This window comes from Danaus plexippus, chromosome 25 (genome assembly GCF_018135715.1).
Source record: "Danaus plexippus chromosome 25, MEX_DaPlex, whole genome shotgun sequence".
Classification (NCBI taxonomy): Eukaryota; Metazoa; Arthropoda; class Insecta; order Lepidoptera; family Nymphalidae; genus Danaus; species Danaus plexippus.
This window is the reverse complement of record NC_083553.1, coordinates 316,301-339,576: the sequence shown is the minus strand read 5'-3', so window position 1 is coordinate 339,576 and position 23,276 is coordinate 316,301. Positions and strand designations below refer to the sequence as shown.

The following is a 23,276-nucleotide window of genomic DNA, read 5'->3' as shown; positions in this document are numbered from 1 at the left end:
AAAGATTAATTTACTGTTTGTGAGGTTGAGTGAATAAATAAGGATAAATATAACTACTAATTTTCAGATATTTTTCATTAAAACTATAATTCATTCGTTAATGACTACCATCTATTTTCTCCAAATCAACTTTTCTTGCACACGACATTTCCTATTGGTCACTAAACGAGGCTCTGATAACCAATAATTGCCATTAAAAGTGGAGTAATAAAAAATTATAAGAAAAATGATGGCCAATGATGCGACAATTTGCGATTTTCGTCAACCTGCATACCGAGCGTAGAGATGATGGACAAAACCATTCCATAGCAGATCCATTTATACCACCCAATACGGTCGGTCATGGTCACGCCAGGGCAGGTCTTGCGTCTTCGTCGCAAAATTGACATTGGTCCTGAAGGCGTGCCTGACAGAGTAATGAATCGGACTCTGGTACACCTAGAGGAGGGACTGCGGAATCTTTTTACTGATTATCTTCAACGTGGACAGTTTCCAAAGTGCTGGAACGAAGGCCGAGTCGTTCTTATCTCCAAAGTAGGCCGCTCTCCTGAGTTACCTTCGGCTTGCCGACCTATCGTCTTATTGAACGAGACAGGTAAACTACTGGAGAGAGTGGTCGCCTCTCGGAGCAGAATCGCCTTGCGGGCCCTATGGCTTAGCAGAAGAGCGGCAGGTGGGTCATCTGTGGGGTTTTAGTCGGTAATGCATTCTTTTTCAGGACGAGAGTCCGACATTACTCCTCTTGTTTTCTTCCTCCCAAAGAAAGAGAGTATGCATTAAGCATTTCCCCATGAAAAAAAGGGGCAAGAGGTACGAAATACACCAGGTCTACGATACACAGCCCACCTTACAGACAATAAATGACAATGGTTACGTATAAAAGAGATTTGACAATCATGTTTTTGAAGTTGGAAAAACAACTATAGTGCGTATAATTATAGCGCGTATGGTGCGTATACATAACAACAACAACTATAGTGCGTAGAGAACGAAACCTCTCAGCATTCCATGCATTCACCGTGCGGGTGCCAGGTCCATCGCGTTGCAGGGAGAGGAGCTTCAACAGTGCTTGGGACTTGCGACCCAGGTGTAGGTTTAAGGGGCCCCTATCGAACGCGCATTAAACGCTCACCTCCACTGTTCAAGCTCCTCTCTCTACCTAACCAAATATGAAACAAACCTGGTAGGGCTGCCTTGGACGCACGTTCCAAAAATGAACTGATGTTAGTTCTTGGCAGGCCTAAGTCTTTTAACAGGTTGTAAAGAGATTTGGCTATTATACCTCTCGCTCCTACTTCTACTGCGAACAAATTTACAACGACCTTATTCTTAGTGAGTTCGTTAGTGAGCTTGTATTACTTGTTGACCTTTGGCATGGTCTGATGGCAGAAGCTGATCATTTATGGTGATTTAGAGAGGGAGCCTTACATTTTCAACATTACGTCATTTCGCTGCTGCACAGACACACTTTGCTTGCAACTTCACAGTAACGCCCAGGACAACGTGATCTCAAATCATTAACACTCTTTAAATTAAAACTACTATCTAGGAAAACTGGGCATCAAAAAGTGTTTGTTCGTGTTGCGAAAAGTGTTAATCCAGCTACTTGATATGTCTGGCAAAATAAACAAGAGATTCTCACGGTTCGGAAGATTTCCTCCCAGTTTAATTTAATTTTAATAGTGGCAACGGAGCAGACAGCCTACTTGGTGGTCAGTAGCTACCGTCGCCCATGTACATCCTTAACATCTTTGTTGTGGATTCGTTGCCAATAGAGAAACAGCAACCGGTTCTCTCACTCATTGGGCGAAATGCAGCCATTAAAGGCTACTTCACGCCGATCTTCTGTGAGCGGGTGTCCTCCCCCTTTCGAGCCAATCAATGTTCGATCTGTAGTTACATGACTACAATTAGGCTCTACCACCTACAAAATATGACACACACACCAAGACCTAACCTTTTACCGATGACCCTAGACACACTATTACATCCCATCTTTCAAAAGATGTGCTCTGGATCAACTTAATCAAATTTGCCTAACAAAAGCTTAAAAACGTAAAGTCCTCAAGTGAAAACTGTATCGTGATTAGGCTTCTGAAAGTGGAAGGAATTCCAGTGGAAAAGGAGCTCCAGGTCGCTTTTAATTTAGAGAATCCCAAATGCAGTAAACAGGGGTTTCGCTATCTTCTTTTTTAATAAGGGTGAAAAAACCTTTTTTATTGTTTGGTAGTCAAGCTAGTTTGTTTCAGTAAATCGGTCTCTAGATGAGTTTGAATAAAACTAAAGTAATGGTCAATGAGAACTTCGACTGTGGATAGATGGTTCTTAATGGAGTTTCTCTTAAAGTTGTTTCCGAGTAAGTTTACCATAGCAGGCGCTATAATTAGGTGGACACAACTTGAACATAGAGATGAAAAGTCGGACACCGCTGGGACGGTTGACGTTTAGTACTAAGTATAGAAAGCAACGGATATATATTGCTCTATGTCTATTTGCTATTCGAATATTTGCTAAATTACCGTATTTTTTAGTATAACTAAATTCAAAGCATTATAGTTGGCTAAGTTACGAATACATTCTAACATCCTGCGTTAATAAGATTTATTTCTTTTTTTATTACATTTTATTTTAAATTAATGGTTTGTAAAATATAAATCATAATGTATATATTTTCAATGTGATCCATACACTCACATACCAGATTTTTCTATACTAATGCAATGCAACCGCAGCTTTGCCTTTAAATAAAATAACTCAGGCGTATATTGTATGCGATAACGTCCAATACCGCAGAATAAGCCGTAAACGACTGCAGAACTCATAAATAAGTACACAAAGGCTCGCCTACATTGTTACATACTGGTTTAATACTATCAGACTCATATTGACTAACTATCTTTATCAAAAATTGTGTAGGAATAGGATTCAAATAATTCTTTATTTTTTAATTATCCATGACATAAATCATGAATGACATGACATGACATAAATCATTAATTATCCATGACATAAATAATTGAAATATAATAAAAATAAAACCAACGTAATAAGTAAAAACAAACTTCAAGTCGAAGAGAGCAGTTAATGATTAATATTTTTTTATAAAACAGCGAATTACAATCAGACCTACTATGTCTGGTCTGAAATGTTTGCATGAAATTAAATTTTAATGAAAATTTAACTCAATTTTATTCTCAATAAAGCTTTTTCAAGGACGGAGCAATAAAGAATGAAATAAAAAGCAATTGAGAAATGTCAAGAACAAAAACGATAGTGGAACTGTAGAGGAATCGCTACCAGCTTAATTAGATTAATGGTTCGTCTAGTCTGTGTATATTGGCTTTATTACAACCAGCTAAAAGAAACCGTTTGACAAATTTACTATAACTTACGAAGCAATAGAATAGATATCGATTTGAATTGTCAACAGTATATTGCTATAATTAAGGTCCCTGTTTTGGGCATATTTTGAATTGACTTAAAAAAAGAAGCAGGTTCTCAATTCGTAGTAATATTTTTTATGTATATGCCTAAATTTGTCGAATGCTCCTGAACCGATTTAAGAATTATTTTTTTTATCTGAAAGATTACACCCTCCAAGTGGTCCCATGGTCACCAAGTCAGGTTTTTATGATGGGATCCTCTAAAAATTTATGGAAACTTTTTTTTATTTATTCTTTTGATATAGTAGATATTTAACTTATTTGTTATATATCTGGATGAGGTGATTCGATTTTAAGAAATATAGAAGTTAGAAGTATATACATATTTACTTTAGTATTAAGTCAGATTATTAGAAAGAAAATAAAAATAATGTTCGTTTATCGACATTAGGTGTTTAGGCGATTTTTGTGCACATATTTAGAATTCATTATTGAATAAGTCAGGTTAAGATTTAAGTGTAAAATTATTTCTTGCTTTTTAGTTCCCGTCTTTCTTTGTTGTTTTTTAAAGTGTTAAAATAAATAAAATAACGAACCAAATATTTTGCAAAAGGAAACGACCTTTTACCGATATACCTTTTTTATTGTACAACTTTTTCAATACCCCGGGGATACTGAGGACTTAAAAAATAAACTCTTGACAGGTCACGTTTTCGCTTTGCTTTCGCATAAATCGAGTTTAAGATTTTTCTTACAGTTTTGATCTGGTTCAAGATATAAGTTCTAGTACAAAGTAAAAGTTACTGATACAGCAATATTATAACCAATTTGTATATAACAATTTTTGTAAAATACGCACTAAGTTTACTTTAATATAAATTTTAATCGAAGTAATAACATAATTTTCGTGTGCGTCTATGTGCCTGTCATTAGTATAGTAAATATTTAAAAATAATTCAAAGGTAATATGAAACTTCCTGTAAATAATATAAAAACGTAACAAAAAAATCTTAAAACATTCAAAGTTGAATTCCCCAAATGTTTCCATATATAAATAGCTCCGTCCTCCTCCTCCGTCTCACTCGTTGCAGTGTGTTACTTGAGCTCATCATCATGACACTGAAAGTTTTATTTCGTAAGTATTACTCGACCTCTAACAGCCACAAAGCTGATTACAAGGCGTAATTACAAAGAACTTTATGATTGTTTTGTATTTAATCGCCACATTAAATGTATTTATCTATCAACGTAATATGCAATATAATAAAACGATATTAATGTAGTTCTTATTAATTCTAGTGGTTATGAGTTTGTTGTCCATTTCGAGGGCCCAAGATTGCAATTGTCCAGAGATATTAGATCCGGTTTGCTCTACTACGGGCATCATTTTTACCAATAAGTGCGAGTAAGTTGACGAGTTAAATATAATGTGAACATTATTAAATTTATTATTATGGCAGGGACAAGAGGTTAACTGAAGATATTTGAAAAGTATCTGGTAGAGTATTTTTCATAACTGCGCTTAAGAGGTGTAAGACATAATTATTTATTATTCTTTTTTAAGTTCTGTTAAAAAAATGTTATTGAAAAATTTTCAATTTTTTCCTTCTAGTCTTATTTATACATTTAAAAAATATATATGTTTTATGATATTTTTTCAGATTAATTTGTGCTGAGGAAAAATTGGCATACAACGGTCCCTGTCTAGAAGAACAGAGATAATTAAAAATAAAATATAATAAAATGTAAATTATCGTTAGAAATATATTTCTAAACTATGTTTATTGAGAATCCTCTTTGAGCTCCTGTAAGCTCCTTTTTCATGTTCTGCTCTAGATTACGATTATTAGAACTATAAAAAAAATAATTAACTCAAACTCTATATATGTCATTAAACTTTAATTGTTAAAAGTATTTAGGTACTAACATTTAACATTATACTATATTTAGTGGAGGTAAATATGTAAAATTTTAATTTTTATTAAATAAATTATTGTATTAAATATAATCTTTATTTTTTAAGTTTTTCAGTTCATTAATTACCAATTAAGTTGATAATATTAAAATTTACAAGTGTCATGCCAAAACTTTCTTCAAAAGATTAATGCGGTTTTATTAATGACTAGGTACCAGCCCCGGTTTCGCACGGGCTCTTTACAAAAAATTATTAAACTTATATTATGATAACTTTCAACTGGTAAGATCGATTTAAATGATTTAAAAAGTAATTTACTAATGTAGGCTTGAAAACGATGTTATTTATTTTGATAAGACTTAATCCCATATTTTTGTAAATAGTTTGTCCAATAAACGCTTTAGGAATGCTAATCTTTAAAAGTGGTAAAATGTATATAGTACGTTATACTTAAGGTATAGGTATATGCCACCGGGGACTTTTCTGTAGACCTATATAAGATACACAATTCCACCATATATTATTTTGTTATATCTCAAAGGCTTTAGGCAGCGTTTTCGTTCAAAGCTATCGGACGGCTCATGTATTCCAGACATCTTCAACAAATATTGTTAAATCAAAAACAAAAACAAAAGTTAAAACAAAAACTAAACATATTATAAACTAAAATCTGCTTCGAAAATCACGCTATTGATTGGTGATAACTGTTTGATAATCGATGCAGTAGTTTTTCCGTTTATCGCGAACAGACAGACAGACGCGGCCAGGGACTTTGTTTTATAATATGTTTTGATTATTATTTATTAAAGAAAACGATTTAAATTTACCTTTTGGTTTTAAATAAATATACAAATTAAAGTAATGGAAGGTGATTTTGTAATCTTTTTCTAAAAACATTTTTTTGGAAACATTAATATGAATTGAATTTTCTTATCGTGATAAATAAATATATCTTTATTTAAATAAAAAATAATAATAAAAAAACCATTCCTGTTATAAGAAGGCTAAATATTTGAAACAAAGCACGTACAGTTTACAAATCATGCAAGTATTTACAAATTAAAGGCTAAGTTACCAATTAGCGCATACTTTTGTTTTATTAAGAATGTTTTTTTCTTATAATTAATAATTATAATAATTGCCCGTACAATCTTTTATAGAATATAATTTAGGTGAAATAATAGAATACTATTTACCAACAGAGAAAACTTTTTATCTATTCAATATAACTTTTAATTTTAAGTCACCTTTTTAGTATTTTTTTAGATATTTTTTTTTTGTTGTAATATAGATATACTGTATAATAAACGAGTTAAAATCAAACTGAATTAATTCTACAATTAATGATTTTCAGTGGAATGCAAAAATGCAGTTATACAATAATATTATGCACTAGACAGGGAAGTGTTGTTAACAACGAAGAGGTAGGGGCCTATAAAAGAGCCTTTATAATCAATTGTCTAGGAATGTACTAGTAATAAAGAAGGCACTCTTCACAATATATGACGCTAGTATTATTTCCTCTTACCCACTTTAACTTTATTTGCTTATAATGTTATATGATATTGCAAAGATTTCAATTATAATTGAATAAATTATGCGTTTACAATACAGGACGAAGCCCTTTAAATTACTTATTTTTATATTTCATCAATAAATTGTTCGTTTCAATAAAACTTTTTTTTTGTTATAAAATAGACCTTTTAAATGAATAGTGTCATTAATATGATCTTTGGCGCTGGTTTAAGATTCTCTGCTTCATTTATACGATAAATTGTACTTAACTCACTCGGACGATTAAAAAGCTATTTTTTATGTGTTCAAATTATTGCAATTTTGGGAATAATTAATAATAAAACACTTCAATTAATATTTTTTTCGGATAATGATCTCATTATGAAAACCTTGTACTCGTTTAAATTCTTATATCACAGAATCCCACAAAGTCATGACCACAATGTCATTTCATTGTATATTGGCATAAGTATTTAAAAGATGTTAAGGTCATCGGAACACTTCCACCTCTTTACTTCTTTTTATATATACTCAAGTTGTTTTGGAACTGTTCAGTTACAATTTACCTTTTGCAACCAGCTATGAAGTTATTATACGGTGAGCACATCTTTTTGTTTGTAGACCCTAATTACTGTCAATATGAATCAATATTCCAAATATGTTTGTGCTGACATCAAAAGCATTTTAATTTAGTCTATTTGTCTTAATGATTCCATCCGCGATGTATTTTATGTTGTTATTTTCCCCATAATTTAAATATATATAGTTTTATTTCGTGATATGACTATAATAATAACATAAGTAAAGTTGTGTTATACTCATTTATATTATTCTAATAATAACAGTCACTTGACTATATTAACATTTTAACTCAAAATATAGAAAGTCAGTTAAAGTTTCTTGATTAACTCTCAAAAGTAATCTTATATTGTGTATTACGTGTAGAAGTCTATTCCCTCATGGTGTCAGACGAGATTGTATAAAGTTTTGATTTCAAATGAACAGTATAAAATATTGTTTTAGCGATCACCGCCTTACTCATGCTGACTGCTGAGGTCAGAGGTGACAGCGACTGCGAATGCCCAGCTGTGTATGAACCAGCTTGTTCTACAACAGGGAACACCTACGGCAATGAATGCCAGTCAGTTTATTTTAAATAATTTCCTATATTCTTTATGGTGAGAAATCAACAGTAGACGGTGAATCTGATGTGAAGTGTACACTATTTATAAATGTAGAGGATGCTTCCAGTTATACTGTTGTTTAAAAATTTCTCAAGTTTTGAATAAAAACGAAATGAGCAACGGATATTCGATCAAAGTTAAAGAGTAGACAGACATTAAGGCGGTACAATCCAATTAGTAACTTAATTTTATAACTTAAATCGGAGTAGAAGTTAAATATCTATTACATAAAGGAATGTGTATTATACAAATGTTTGCTCATTATTTTGGTTGTATAATACGTAATGAAATGAAGCAAATATCTGGCCTTGACTGACATAATTTTTTTCTCATTCCAGTTTACTTTGCGCTGAAGAAATACTCTATCATGAAGGACCTTGTGAAAGTGAGTTAGAAAAATTGTATGGAGAAAAAGAATGATTTATTGCAAGTATTAATTGCAATGAATTTTCGACTTGGAGGTTATTTCAATTCAAAATCGTTTAGTTAACTTGTCAACTTAGCATTAAGATCGTTAAAAGATTTTTATTATTACATGCACCGCTGAAGAAACTGATACGATGGTTTAAAACCCACAACAACTTTGTTTGATATAAAATATATTCGTTTCTTAAGATATTAATGCGTCATTTATTATAATTCTTTAGATACAGGAAAAAAAGTAATAAGGTATTCTAAAAGATAAAGAATTTCTTTTTATATTATATGTTTTACTTCTAATATTTACGGTTAATTTTAAGGTAAATGTTTCTTTAATTTTTGATTCATATATACATTCTAAATAAACATCAGAAATAAAAAAAACTATAACTTTAACAAATAATTATTACTTAAAATAAGTTGTGTGGAAACCTCACATTCCTTTTACGTCTTAAAGTCTAATGGGTGAGATTATAGAAAGAGGCAGTAGACTCTTCAAAAGCCTTTGAACTTTCTAATTCTATGACTCTCGACGGTTTTCTGCCACACCAGGAATAGTTCCGACTCAGAACTAAATATAGGTTAATGTATTAATAACTCCTATAAAGAACTCTGTGAAACCTACCGATTTTATGTGGAAAGGATTGAGATACTATAAATATAAATAAAATATATAATGTTCCAAAAGAAATAAAACGTATAATTATTTTAATTATAAAAAAGTCTTTTTTAATGATTTATGATAATTTAACAAGCTTCTATTATTTTATATCATTATTATTCCTCGTTATGAAGTATAGTTACCGTCAGGTTCGGTGATGTTAGTTTAACGAGTAATAGTTCAAGTAGAGAACGATTTATTGATGAAGAGAAAAATATAAAGGGGTAATACGTATATGTAAATGGTTTGTAAAATATGTCGATGTGGAAGTACCGATCGTCACGAACGACGCAAATAGCGCCATTGTTTTATGTATAGTGCTAGCAGACAGCAGCGTAGTAACAATCAGTCTTTTGAATTCAAACAGAAAAAGTATCTTCGTATGTTGAGAACAAAGAACGTTTTACAAATTAAACATCATTTTGAAAATAAAAATAAATATCATTCCATATATCCGTAGTAAGTAATTCGTAAGTATTGTAACATTGCCTCGGAATAACCATAAAAAGAGACATATTTAAAAAAAAATTAATGGAATATAAAAATATGGGAATAAGGATGTCTTATTATTTGTTTATTGCACCATTTTTCATTTTTATGACTTTAACCAAGTTCATACAACGAACCAAAGTTGCGTGCGCCGTCAAATTGCCGTTTTCGAAGCGACTACGAAAAATTCATTTGCTTTTCAAGTTTTATTTCAAATAAAATTTGTTTTAGTTTCGTACCAAATAAAATTTTGTACATAACGTCACATGTACTATTAATCAATGATAAGAGAAAATAAATGATTCTTCAAAGCGACTCTGTCTCTAAAAGATACATCAACATGAGGCTTAAAATTTACTAATACCAACTACTATCTTCTTATCCTTGGAAAATCAATGATAGTAACTTAAAAAAGTTAATTTCGGTAAATAATATCCGTTTAGAAAAAACTTTTTTATGAAATCGGTAAAGGGATTTTATATAAAAACTATGTTTCTTTGTTAATTGAGTACGCTATTTACTTATTCGTAACGACAATTTATGACTTAAAGCTTGGATATCGACCGTCTTCAGCCCAATCCTGCATCCACATTATGTCCTAACATATAGGTTTAAAATAAAAATCCTAGCTAAGAATAATCTATAACATAATTTGATTTATAATTGTAACCAATTAAATGAAACTAATATATTTTCGGATGTACTACGCGGATTTTATTATTTTAAAACTACATAATCCCGTAAATTCAGTAACCGTGATCACGGTTGCTGTAAAGTAACTGAAACGTCGGGATTATGTATTTTTAAAATAATAAAATCCGCGTAGTACATCCGAAAATATATTAGTTTCATTTAAATGAATAAAACTCGCGGAAGTCTCAATTGTAACCAATTGTTAAACTATTTTGTTAAAAATGGATCTTTATACACGTAGCAAAATTTTCAATGAAAAATTAAAAAAGATTGTGACATTAAAAAGGGTGCATATAAATTTCAGAGATATAAAAAAAACTCTCTTGAATTAAAAAAAAGAAGTGAGAAGCATTGTGTGATAAAAACGAGGTCAAGATATGTAGTTTTTTTGAGGGGTTTTGCTTTATCTTGTTATAATAATTTTTCGGATGATAACTAAACTTCTAATATGGACTTCTTATAACAACTATATAATAAAATGAATTTCACTAAAGAAATATTGTTTAAAATATATTCTTGTTTGTAACTATGTTGTTGGGATTGAAACTTACAATTTAATTTTGAAGCAGATATCTAATTCCAGTTGAAATATGTACACACATTTTGTTCGGACGACAGGTTAGCCGAGTTATCTGAGCTACAGGGTCAGATATGTGACGTCTACTTAAATCTACAGTGTTTGAGTACCGAGGAAGGTTCAGGTATCTTTAACGCTATTCCTTGATATGAGCCTGCAAAAGCCACATGTATTTCGCCAACCCTTGAAGTAACCGCATAGTAATCTCTTCAAAATCTCTTTGTAGTCAGTTGGAGTTACTGCAGCGAGAAATTTATCTTATAGGGCGAGCATTTGCGGAAAAAGCTTCTTTTAAAGTCTGTGTGCGATCAGTGCGGAGCCAAGCTATGAGAGCAATTTCACTGCAGACAGCGAGATGTGCGATAGTGAAGAGTGACCCTTGAAATTATGTCAAACAAATCCTCGAGAAACTCGTTACTATACAGGTAGTAGAACGAACACAGAGAGGCAAGATTTCCCCTTTACTTAAATGTCTCAATATTGTCTGTGACCTCGATGCCATCATCCATTGGCTTGCTGAAAATGACAACCTTGATTTTAAAAATTTTGAAAGACTATTTAAATATTTTGAAAGACATTCCAACTTATTGTTCTGTTATTATAAAGTCAAAAATTCTGAATTATAGTTAAATTACTCAGTATCGTTCGTTGTATTTTCTTTCATACATGAAAGAGTTAATAAAAGTAAACAATTTTTAAATGTAACAAATCTTATATTTTACATAAAATAAATTAAATCCAGCAACAAGTTCCATAGAAAAGAGTTTAAATTGAAAAGTCATTTAACGAATAGAAGTTTCTATCACGTACAGAAAGAACTTAGTCGTAAATTAGTAACTCAGCGGAAACTGTGAACTAGACAATGTTAATTTTAAAATTTGCAATTAAAATAAGTTGCTCTCGTTAAATTACAGAGTCGGCAGATTTCAAGATCAAAGACGATAAACTCGGTATATTGGATCTGGTAAGCTAATTATGCTTTTGATAATTATAATTATTATTTCTTACACAGTAATAAAAAATCGCTTTCTTAAATCCAAAATATATTTTAAGTCTACGTATAACAAATCCTTTTCGTCATATTGTTATTTATAACTAGTGATTAGAACGTTAAAATTTACATTGCCGAGGAAATTTCAATATTAAATTTAATAAATTGTTTGAAAGAGTTAATAGAACTAACTGTAATGTAATAAATAACAAGTTAACATATAATATATTCTTAAAATAAACTCATAGTTACTAAAAAAAACAGTGTGAATATTATATTTATTTATACCTAGATAATTATGCGATTTAAATACAGTACACAATCATTTGTGTCCTCATTACGTCGATAATTGAGTTTTCAATCACAAACATTGATGATTGTCGTGTTACTATTTTAATATCGTGTTTTGTGTAATATGCGAAGCTCAGTGACGTGCGTGTCGAGTGCTCGGACGCCGGAACTGTACCCGACACACGACGAAATAAACATTCAAATTCAATTTAGTATATTTTCGAATAATACTGACTAAAATCATTTTATGTCTTTTAATAAACAGAAAAGTGACTCTTCCTATACAGATGCTTGGTATGTGTCGTGAAATTATTTTTATACATACGAGTATTTCTATTTTTTACAATGAGCAAATAGATTTTTAATAAGCTAGTATAATATGAGATCTAACACTTTCGCGAGTTTTATTCATTGAAATGAAACTTATATATTTTCGGATATACTGCGTGGATTTTATTATTTTAAAACTACATAATCCCGACGTTTCGGTTACTTATTTTACTTTGCAACAAGTAGGTGTATACAAACGACACGAGCGAGGATTTGTGGTTTATCAAACCGAATGTAGTGGCCTGGTTTGTCCATTGTGTGTTCACACACTGCTGACTTCGACGAGCGCCTATTTTTGATGTCTGAGAAGTGTTCCTTCAACCTTGTACCGATTCTCCTCTTCGTTTGTCCAATGTATGATAAGCCACAAGCACACGATTGTGAAGTCAGGTACATACTGAGGTTAATCCGCGAGGCTATTGAAATTAAAAAACATCAAAATTTCAATAGAGAATATGGCTTGAATCTATCCAACACCTGGGACCCCCTCCTTAAAAATATAAAATCCCATGTCCGTGACCACACCGCAGGACCTCGTGACACCGTGAGTGCATTCTGCCGGCATCCAGAGCGGTAAGCCAGAAAATTAAGAAATCGATGGCGGTAGGTGATAAATAGCAAGGACCGACTGACAGACACTCACATCTCGTCTGCTCGTGATCACGGTTGCTGAAAAATTACCGAAACGTCGGGATATGTAGTTTTAAAATAATAAAATCCGCGTAGTATATCTGAAAATATATTAGTTTCATTTAAAAGCTAGTACAAGTTTATCAAAGAGAATATATAATATAACTTTTGTTATAACAGCGGTTACCGTGTTTTTGTTTCTATTACTAAGTTAAGGATAACTACTTTTAAAATATAATAATATTATCTGGTAACCCTCTTTGTTTAAAGGATATATCTCGGAGGACGGCTCTTGAAAACCACTCAACCACCTGACATTCATCGTTTGAACTCCCTAAAAGGTCTCTTAATATTGTAATGGAAATGTTTTTCTTTAATAAAAAATTATTGTGTTTTTCTTGATTTTCGACATTTCTAAAACATTAAGCGTGCCAGTTTGTTTTGTCATACCGGGACGTTAATCATTTTGGATCATGTTTTTTTAATCACACAATCAAGGTATGGACCTAAAATAGCAGAGGAGATATTTTTATAACACAGTTAAGGTATTCAATTGATGGGCTTGATGAGAATAATTCGAATCAAATATTGTTTTAAAAAATCATGTATTTATCAATGGTCTTGTGAATAGTTCTTAAAATAACTTAACAGATGTTTGACAACTTTACGAACTATCACATATCCGGTTGCTCCGAACTTCAAATGAAGTTCGTGGCTCTTTTATTAAACTTATTAAAACTATTTTAGTTCTGTCAATTCAACTGTGCCAACCATTAGAAGTATTTTAATTTCTCCTTAAGCTATCATCAAAAGTTGAGAATATTTATCAATGTTATTAAAGTAAGTTCTAAAAAATGTCAGAAAAGATAAATATGATAAAAAATACATCTTAAGAGAAACAATCAATGTTATTAATTCCGCCTGCTTCATTACAAACATTTAGATATTAATTAAATATTTCCTTTTATCTAATATTTTTTTTGTGTACTACAGCAAAGTCAGAACGTTGAATTTAAGGAAACACTCTAAAGCTTAAATCCTGCTCAGCAAATGATAAATCTGTAAAGAATCCTTTCAGAAAGATATTTTATTTCTAACATCAAAAGTAGCACTAGCATAGTTTTTAAAAGGAGTACGTCTTAAATAGCATTAGAACGACAAATTCAATCTTATGGAATTACGTCTGATGAACTAAGTGTATAAAAACTGTGAATAAAAAGCACGTAAGTTTTCAACCGAAAGAGTATTTTATTAGACTATTTTATTAAGTCACTCTAGAGACAAAGTGTTATTTAGCACGACAACATAATTAAGATTGCTTCACTTAGTTTTGCATTCCTTATCGTTTTTAGATAATAAATTGTATTAATGGAAATGCGTTTAAAATTATTATACTAACACCAGCTCGTTAAAGAATTACACATGAGAAATTTCATTTGTTGAAGTTTACAAAGTATACGTGGATATCTAAAACTAATAAGGAACGGGTAGACATTTATTATATCAAAGCGCCTTGTCTCATTAATTTACATGTTCTTGAATTAATAGAAAGTTTTGATTTGGGAAAATCTAACAAGGTTTTACATTTGTGTTATAAGATTTTTATAACACTTGTAAATAGTCCTGAATTCTATAAAAAAATATAAATAAACAATCCTTATAATCCAATCAAAATCCATTTAATTTAAAAAGTATCATGATATTTGTTTAAGGATTCATACATGAAGTAGTTCGGTTCCTCGTTTTAATTGCATTCATTATAATTTCGCGAGAATATCAGTATAAAACTAACAGACGAGAAATAACATGGCATCTGTACGAAAACGTATCTATTAGTTGTTGTATCATAAATCATTGTTCGGTTGTTTAACACATACATATGTACAAAGTAAAACAATGATTAGTTTAATAACTAATCATTGTTTTATAGTATATATATTGACTATATACTTGTATAGGAGATCTCGCTAAATAGAAGAAATAAATTTAACACCGTATTGCTTGAAGTAATATGGTTTGCATATTTTTGACATTTGTTTAGTTAAGTATTGAATATTAGTTGCCTTCTATGTATCATCAAGCACCTAAATGACTGAACCTTTTTTATTGTTTTTTTTGTATGCATTTGTGGCGCCTCAGTTGATTAACATTTACAAATCAGACCGGCAAATGACGCTTGAAGCGGTGTCTTGATTATTCAAAAACAAAAGTCTGTAACTTAGGTTATTATATGTACTGTTTTAACAAGCTTTATACATTTCTCTGAGCGCAACTCTGATGTTCCCGGAAACGCAAAATCTAGTGTCATATATATGTAAAACTAAAATTAATTAAATTCTAAAAAACATCGCAACGAAATCGCACCTTTTGAATGAGAGAAAACTTCATCAAAATTGGTGGACCCGTTTAAGAGTTACGTTACTATAGACACCCACACAGAAACACACAGACATGAATGTGAAACTTATAACACTCCTTTTGGGTCGAGGATTAAAAATAAAAAATACGTAAAATATGGTGGATAGTGAAAAACAAACTAGCAATAAAAACAGGGAAAATTAAAAAGAAAAATATTCATATATTTTTTAAATTAACTGATATTTAAACATAAAATACAATAAAAATGATGGGAAATGAATGTTAATTTTATAATAAAAAGAGGTAGCGGCCTAGAGCCCTTCATTTGTTATGAAATCTTAGATAAACATTGTTTGAAGGCTTCTCATCTTTTTTGATCTATGACACCTTATATCTGTATCATTTCGTTAAAGAGACAGTTCTCTCCAAGTTCCAAGTAAGCAACCATCGCTTACAACCGAAAAAAAATATATGTACATTTAATGTAAGTACGTTGTAGAAATCATCAAATGTATAAAAGAGTACGATAAACTTAAACCAATAAGCACATTTACGTTTTATTTTGTCACTCTAAGACAATATATATATATATATATATGTATATGTCGAGTTTCTTTTGCGCGGGTTGCAGTATGAACTGCCAGAAAGATTCATGTAACGAAGAACCATTAAGCTCGTTCCAAGCAGCAATTAATTGCTCTCTTCCTTAATCCATTTTTCTTTTTCCTAAGACTGTTGGTGTCTTTGAGTGTAAAAGTATATGAGTCTGTCTGTAGATTTGATAGTAGTCGTTATGTACGAAAAACAATATTAGCGTAATTGCAAATAAATTTAACGTTTCTAATTTATTATCTATACATATATATGGATTCAATGTTTTTGTCTTTCTAGTTCACCTTGTTTTCTAAACGATTACTCTGCAGCACATTTGTTTTTATATAATTAATAAGGTTCAAAGAAGCATCAAAAACATTTTCTATGGTATAAAACAATTATTGAAAAAACTATTAAATATAAGTTTTAATTTCTTAAACACTGGATTTCATATATTTTTTACTTAATACTTAAAAAAGAAATGTTATTTCCGTGCGACCAACTTATTTCTGAGCTACTCGCTGTGACAAATAATTACCTAAACTAATAAGGAACTTATATATTTTTTTTATAAATAAGCTGTGTATAACTTTAAAAACTTTCCAACATTTGACTCGACTAAGGGAAAACTTCGAATATCTTACAAATTATGGCAGATATTTCATAATTTTTCTTTTTTCATGTTAAAAACATTTGTAGTTTTTATATAAAATTACAATGGATATGAAACAGAAATAATATATTGACAATGATAGGATGACTCATTGACTTTGAATAACATTTACGTTTGTATGTGCTTATATCATTAAAATAGTTAGATCAGGTACATAACAAATTATAGGATACTGAAAATGGCATTGATCATTTTAATGTGGCTCGTTATGAACCTGGGACATATTAAATTTACCGTCCTATTTTCAAATTTTCCTTAGTGTAAACTATGTTTATATATCCAAAATTCCTTATAAGTTAAAAATATATTATCAGATGTTTCCAAATTATGCGCCATTTGTATAATTAACGGTCTTAAGTAATAAACAATAACAGCGAACAAGTGAAGTCAGTATTTAGGAAAATTAAAGTACTTTCATTTGTAATTAATATTGTATTTTGAACGTCTGGTTAAATCGTTTATATTTTGAATGAGGTTAAATAATATGCTGAAAGTCAAATTATAGGTACGGTTCGATCCCATTCCACACATTTTTATGTATTCATATCAAAAATTATAAATATAACATAGCCTATTGTAATTAATATTTTTATAGCAATTCAATGTCTTAATAAACTGACTTTTATTTTTTCGTTTCAGATATTTTCGTTTTAAAGGTATTACATTTTTAAAAGGATATTCCTCGAAACGTTCTAGAGTTACAAAAGAGAGCTGAAGTATGTTTGATTTACACTCAAATTTTTACCAACGTTGTCACAAGTTTATTTCAATTTTAGCGTAACAAAATATACAAAATAAATAATGAACCAGCAAAAATCATTTACAGAAAAAAAACATATGGAAAGTGTGTGAAATGTAATTTAATGAAATTTTGAGCTGTTTTCGGTTAATCTGGTCTAAATTAAATTTTTCATATCATTATAAATAAATTCAACCACTCGAAAGACTTAACTTACATAACCTACATACGGTGTCTTTAATTAGTCACTAAGTTTTTATAGATATGAGTAAAGTAGTTGCCACCATTTTTTAACATTAAGTTGGAGTATTTTACTTATTACAGAAATATATACATTCATCTTATATGAATAGTTTCAAGTTTATTGTTGTAACAATTTCACTTTGTATTTGACTATAGCTTTAAGCTAAACCTGGATTTTACCTAAAACTATATTTATATATAATGAGGTCTAAGACTTTCGCCAGTATTCATTCAAATGAAACTAATATTTTCGGATTACTACGCGTATTTTATTATTTTTAAAAACTACATACCGTCGACGTCTCGACGTTACTTTGCAGCAACCGTGGTCACGGGCTGACGAGATGGTAATGTTTGTCGGTTGGTCTGTTATTTATCATCTATCGCCAATTATTTCGTCCTTATCTGGCGTACCATTCTGGATGCCTGCATAATGCGCTCACTGTGTCACGCGGTCTTGCAGCGTGGTAACGGACATGGGATTTTATATTTTTAATGACGGGGTCCAGGTGTTGGATAGGTTCCAGTCATCTTATCTATTGAAATTGGGATTTATTTTAATTTCAATAGCCTCGCGAATTAATCTCGGTATATACCTGACTTCACGAGTGAGGATCTGTGGTTCATCAAACCGAATGTAGTGGTCTGGTTTGTCCATTGTATGTTCACACACTGCTGACTTGGCCGCGCGCCTTTTTTTAATGTCTGAGACATGTTCCTTCACCCTTGTCCCGATGCTCCTCTTTGCCTGTCCAAGTAATGACAAGTCACCGTCACAACCAAGTTTGTATACACCCGCTTGTTGTAAAGGAATGGTACTCTTGATAGGTCGCAAGAATTGGCTCACATTCTTGTGTGGTTTGTACATAGTCTTGATCGAAACCTTCTTCAAAATTTATATATTTATCATTAGATTGGCTGATATATATAAATATACCGTTCCTCAAAATATTATGTAGACAAAATCAAGAATATGAAAAACAGCGCATCAGAACCATCTTGTTGAATAAATAATGTGTTTGGGGAATAGTTTTGTATTGTAAAATCCGGCTAGTATATGCAATCCGACGGCAACATACCTGTTTGCGTGGTAAATGTAAATTTTTGCGTTCGACATTTTGTTCCGACGTTTTTGATTTCCAAAGACACGTAAATTCAAAAATGCAGCACAGCAACGGCAGTAAAAGAGAATTCACTGTTGTTTGAGGTTAACAAATAAAGATCGTAAATAAAGTGTAAGTTATTGTATAATTGAATATTCAGTAGTACATTGGAACGGTTTTGACAGTAACTACCCGAAATAATAGTAATGCGTTCAAATTATACGAACCACAGCTGAGGCAAAATGGCCTTTGAAATTTATTATAACTGTCTATTACCTAGACATTTATCTGATTTAAAGCATAATTAAGAAAGATTCATTTTCATTTCAACAAATTCGTTGAATAATTTTATTATTCTTAAAAGTTCAATTTAAACAATAAAACATAATTATCTCGTGTATTGTTCTACATTTAACCGAATTCATTAACAGTATTCTTAATTAAAAACCTTTCTCTGTACACATATAATAACAAATATACTCACATAAAGATAAATATTTTTATATATATAGATTATAGCTATATAATTGTTAGATAATACTTTTAAATTGTAAACACTATCTTTAGCCTTCATTCTCTGGTGTTGTGAAAACTCTAAATCTCTCGTATAAATTTTTAAACATTTCAAATTATTAGTATCCCTCACATTTTCTCTCACCTTTCAGAAACAATGCAGTATTTGTGATCCTACGGGATTTCCTGGCTTTGGGTAAGGCTGATCACTTCTCTAAACTTATAAAAGTTGGGACCTTTGTATCTGTTTTCTGAATAAGTTTAACAAAATACGAGATCGATGAACGAAAACATATAAAACATAAAAAAATAACTGACTGTTTGGACGGACTGCCTGTCTCTCCTTGTAATTAAGCCTTATTTGGACTATAACCAGATCTTATTTGACGTTTAAGAGTTTATTTTTCATACAGATTTATTGGTTTAAAAAATTGACATATATGAATCTAAATTGTATTAAAAGTCGAAAGCGCGTCAAATAACAGACTGCTAGAAGAATAATTTTTATAATTTACGTTTCAATTTATACCTTCCTTACAAAACTAAACTGATGCCTAAATATAGTAATATTAACCTCTAGTTCATTCTAGACAACATTTAATTATTATTAAATATAATTTCCTTGGAACAAGAGTAAAAACCTTTTATTCGTTTTATATTTTAGTAGCTGCTCCTCGTCCTCGCAATTATTATTTATTACTATATATTTTCTAAAATAAAACTAGTCAAAGTCCCTCCAAATTTCCACAGCTGTCTGGTAGTTGAAAGTAATTCAAAATTAATTCAGATGTTTCTGACAAAAAATGGAGTAAACAAACCGTTAACAATTAATATACTTTATTATTGTATATGAACCACTAACACTTAAACATTTATATGCATTTAGTAAAAGGAGGTTATTTTATTATTACTATTAAACACTCAATGTCAGTTGCGAGTATTTGCATAGATAATATACGTGTGGCCTGCTCGTATGAATAAATAGACTAAAATCACACGGATTGTGGCAAAAACTAATATTAATATGCCCTTTTTTTCTTTTGTTATTCAACAAAGTTTAGAGGCTTTAAATTATAAAATAAAAAAAAAACAACTTTAAAAGGTACAAAGCTTCACCTTAGTAATTTATTTTATTAAAAACGAGTAAGTAGATAGCCCATTGATTTGGAATTGTCGTTCAACCTTCTATAACTTTAGTTAATACATAGATCCTTGAAAGAATTGAAGTGTGTAAAACATGTTAAAACATTATTGTTATCGTAATGATTAATTATAGAAAATTAATATAATATTAAGTTTAAAGCCCCACGTTATCCTAACACGAGTATGCCTTATAACTATTTGTGATTCTTGTTCAGTTTGATAAAACGATGTCAGAAATTAATTGCTATTAGAATTTATCGGAGCATTAATTATTCCGTGTCATGAAACTTTGCAAACTAACACCAACATAATTAAAAATGTTTTATAGTTATAGTTTTGTTGTTTATCTAAGATAAAATAATACATAAAGTCGACTAAGTGTACATTAAAGACATATTTAGATAATAAAATATGCTTAGACTGTTTTACATTCAGTATCCTTAAATTTCATCTGATATGTGTTAATGACAAAAAAATTGCAGACTTTTTGAAGATTTTGTAAAGGTACCGAAAAAACTTGCTACATCTGCTGGGAGGCAGTTGGAACTGCTAAGCACTTGCTGGATAGCGGTCAATACTCGCATCGTCATGATAGGGTTTTGGAAATCATACGTGAAGTGGTTAGTCTTTCGGTAGCAAAAGCGCAAAAAGAATAACCACAAACCAGCGATCAATAGGTTTTGTGAGAAAAAAAAGAGGCCTAGGGCTACAAAATCAAAAGTCAAGCCTTACTCTATCATTAAAGCGGCTTCGCATTAGACTATAATGATGGATACGTATGAGAAGCAATATAGGATCCCAGAGAATATTTTTGCCTCGGCCTCCAGACGGGACATATTTTTATATTCGTGAATTTTAAAGCGCGTTGTACTAATAGAGCTCACGGTTCATTGGGAAACCAACTTCCCCAAAGACCATGCCATCAAGGTCAACAAGGATTACAAGCTCACTAACGAACTCACTAAGAATATGTTCGTTGTAAATTTGTACGCGGTAGAAGTAGGAGCGAGAGGTATAACAGCCAAATCTCTCTACAACATGCTAAAAGACTTGGGCCTGTCAAGAACAAACATCAGTCCAATCTTGGAAAATGCGTTGAAGGCGGCCTTAGTAGGTTCGTTTTAAGTTTGTTTAGTAAAAGAGAGGAGCTTGGACACTAGAGGTGAGATTTTAACGCGCGTTAGATAGGGGCCCCTTAAACCTACACCTGGATCGCCGGGGACCCGTCACCCGGACGGTGATTCCATGGAATGCTGAGACGTTTCGTCTCATTTTAATAATATCGGAACTGGATGAAGAAAATTTTATTTATAAATTCGTAACAGTTTATTATAATAATGTTAAAACCTCAATTATATAAGACACATATTATGAGCAGAGTATATATATCCAGAGTATTTCTCAACTATCCGGATACTGAGAACCCTTTGGATGATACAACTGAGTTGCATCTGTTATCGACCCATCGAACGACAAGAGCATTTGTAATTGTAAACTTATAGCCAATTTTCAAGGAGACGTTTTGTGTTAGATAGTGGAGGCAAAAGAAATAGAGATTAACCGAAGTTATGCAGATGATGAAGAACGCATTAAGCTGGAAAAAATCTTAGCCCGATAGTACTTTCTGAGGACTGTGAATCACGATCCGCGGATTTACTCCTATCTTGAAGTGGTAGTAAATTAAACAATAATCTGGCTATTATGCTTGTTACATGAGTAACATCAAGTGGTAATTTTTATTTTGATGACCTAGTCTAATGTATATAAATGATAATTTTGTCAGTGTTCGGAAGACACAGAAAAAAAAAAACAGTTAGCTTATTCATTTTGCATTAAAGCCATCCAGAGATACAGAGGTAAATGCTTTCGCTGGTATATCTTCCCCTGGCTAAAGGGCTGTAGTAACGAATCATTGGATAATTTTGTTAAGAGAGATTGATTTACATATTCTTTTCTTCAGGTAAAATCTCTAAATAGTGTATGAGGATTATCCTAAACTAAAATATTACAACAAACATTTCTAAATATTATCTTTCCATTATTTTATTAACGTATCATTTTAATATATAGATGTTTAATACTCTAAGGGTTTTCATGTTCCTTTGTGAAAGTTAATAATATCAGAATTTACATAATTTTAAATAAAATAATCCACCCTTTACCTTTGTTATGTTAATTAGTATCACCGCGTTATATAAAAGCTCCGTCGTAGTCGACGTGTGTTACAAAAGTATCCGGAAATAATTTATAACCTGTTATATCATCTACAATGTAAAGTCACACTCAGTACTTAAAGCATGTCAGTTGAGTTGAAATGAGTTACTACTCTGACAAATTCTTACCAACATTTTCAAAACTTACATTCATTCTTACGTACAAGTTTTCTAGCAACTTACAATCGTTTTTGTTTCAAAGAATAACAAATGACAGCCACTCACGGCAATGCATATGTATAATATGAGGAGATTCATTTGGTTACTTAAATCTTGAAGTGAAAACAAAAGACAATTTAAAGAACAATGTTGCATATTTTATGCCAAACAAGTTATATGATAATTATTGTTATTTTATCGATTTTAATTAAGAAATTATTAAATTAAATGTAATTTTATAACCATATAATTCCGAATCTAAATAAATAATATATATCGGCGCAAGCAGCTTCAATGACGGATGCAACATGGAAATAACTGGCACCAATTATTATAACACCTTATTGGTCGTCGTTACTATTGTTAAAAGTAAAACGAAATCAAAGAGAATAGAACTATGTTTGAATTCTGGTTTAAATATGACGTCTGGACGCACGACGGGGGACTGCAGAGTTCAGC

The 23,276-nt window shown here is 31.0% G+C and overlaps 1 protein-coding gene across 2 annotated transcripts in view; it reads right to left on the bottom strand.

Annotated features, from left to right (window-relative positions):
- LOC116775096 (inactive dipeptidyl peptidase 10) overlaps positions 1–23,276 on the bottom strand; it is a 489,500-nt gene that overhangs the window by 176,103 nt on the left and 290,121 nt on the right. The gene's annotated exons all lie outside the window — the stretch shown is intronic.